This window comes from Sapajus apella, unplaced genomic scaffold (assembly GCF_009761245.1).
Source record: "Sapajus apella isolate SASKATOON/1434 unplaced genomic scaffold, GSC_monkey_1.0 scaffold43, whole genome shotgun sequence".
In the NCBI taxonomy this organism is placed as follows: Eukaryota; Metazoa; Chordata; class Mammalia; order Primates; family Cebidae; genus Sapajus; species Sapajus apella.
The window spans coordinates 19,357,090-19,359,415 of NW_022436983.1; positions in this window are offsets into that span (position 1 = coordinate 19,357,090).

Below are 2,326 nucleotides of genomic sequence, written 5' to 3' on the forward strand. Positions count from 1 at the left end.
CCTATGAAGTGGAGGCTGCAGTGAGCCGTGACCATGCCATTTCTCTCCATCTTTTTTTTTTTTTTTTTTTGGGGGGGGGGACGGAGTTTCGCTCTTGTTACCCAGGCTGGAGTGCAATGGCACGATCTCGGCTCACCGCAACCTCCGCCTCCCGGGTTCAGGCGATTCTCCTGCCTCAGCCTCCCGAGTAGCTGGGATTACAGGCATGCGCCACCATGCCCAGCTAATTTTTTGTATTTTTAGTAGAGACGGGGTTTCACCGTGTTGACCAGGATGGTCTCGATCTTTTGACCTCGTGATCCACCCGCCTCGGCCTCCCAAAGTGCTGGGATTACAGGCTTGAGCCACCGCGCCCGGCCTGCTCTCCATGTTTGAAGACAGAGCAAGACTCCGTCTCCAAAATAAAAATTAAAAAAAAAAAAAAAGAGAATGAATAGTGATCAGCAAAGTGAAAGTAAGGGAAATGGTGCTTCAAGCAGAGGGGTAATTATGGAGAAAACTTAGGGAGAAAGAGAGTCAAGTTAATGGAGGCCCTAGAGTGTGCATTGTGACAGAAGTGAGAAGGGGAAGGACAAGGAGTACAAACTTGGCATTAAGGCTGGTACTGGGAGCAGAGACCTGCCTCATCTGCAAAAATTCAATAACTACGTGGCCACCTTATCTCTCTCTTTTCCTGGCAGCCTTGTTTTCCAGGGCCTAGTGATATAATGAACGGGAAAATACTTTGTGGTCTGAAAAAGCACTGTATAAAGTAGTACGTAGACTCCAGAAAAGAGCTGAGGAACACCAGGCGGATGCTGTAACCAGCACTTTGGGAGGTCAAGGCAGGCAGATCCCCTGAGGTCAGGATTTCGAGACCAGCCTGACCAACGTGAAAAAACCCTGCCTCTACTAAAAATACAAAATTAGCTGGGTGTGGTGGCGCACCCCTGTAATCCCAGCTACTTGGGAGGCTGAGGCAGGAGAATCACTTAAACACAGGAGGAGGCCGGGCGCGGTGGCTCAAGCCTGTAATCCCAGCACTTTGGGAGGCCGAGGCGGGTGGATCACGAGGTCAAGAGATCGAGACCATCCTGGTCAACATAGTGAAACCCCGTCTCTACTAAAAATACAAAAAATTAGCTGGGCATGGTGGCGCTTGCCTGTAATCCCAGCTACTCAGGAGGCTGAGGCAGGAGAATTGCCTGAACCCAGGAGACGGAGGTTGCGGTGAGCCGAGATTGCGCCATTGCACTCCAGCCTGGGTAACAAGAGCGAAACTCTGTCTCAAACAAACAAACAAACAAACAAACAAAAAAAAAAACATAGGAGGCAGAGGTTGCAGTGAGCAGAGATTGCGCTGTTGCACTCCAGCCTGGGCAACAGAGCTTAACCCTGCCTCAAAAAGAAAAAAAAGAAAAGAGCTGTGGATCGCTGAGGACCAAGCTGAGTAAATCTGGCTTTCGGCTAACTTCCAGAAAAACATTGGAAAATTAAACAAAATTGAGACATTGAGCCTCTAAAAACTTAGGTCACAAAACTAGAGAAGGACTTGAGTTTGAACAGAAAGCATGACCCCAGAGTCTTTGCAAAAGTGGAAGGGGACTTGTTCTATGGACCTCAGTGGATAGAAGCTACAGAGATTAGGTTGAATTCAATGGAAGAAAGAACTTTTTATTTATTTATTTATTTTTGAGGTGGAGTTTGTTGCTCAGGCTGGAGTGTAGTGGCATGATCTCCACTCACTGCAACCTTCGCCTTCTGGATTCAAGCAATTATCTTGCCTAAGCCTCTCCAGTAGCTGGGATTACAGGCATGAACCACTATGCCCAGCTGTGTGTGTGTGTGTGTGTGTGTGTGTGTGTGTGTGTTTGTGTATTTTTAGTAGAGATGGGGTTTTGCCATGTTAGCCAGGCTGGTCTATAATTCCTGACCTTAGGTGATCCGCCTGCCTTGGCGTCTCAGAGTGCTGGGATTACAGGTGTGAGCCACTGCACCTGGCCAGAAGAAAGAACTTTCTAACAATCCCAACTATCTGTGGATGGGCAAGGCATTCACAGCAGTAAGTTCCCTGTTGCTGGAAATTTGCAAGCTGATCTGGACAATGGTTGATGTCAAGCTTGGAGTATGACAGAGGGTCAGCAGACCTGCAAGGTCTATTTGACTTTGAGAGTCTTGGAATCAAGGATCTTGAAATGTCCATTTCCTTTGTTCCATTCTCTCTCCTTTAATAGAACAGGAGTGGAGGCTCTTTTCAGACCCTCACGATGCTGCTTGCATTCAGGAGAGGCTGGAAAGGAAAAGGGACAGCTCCATGCATCTGTCTTTCTGTCATTCTTCCTCCACC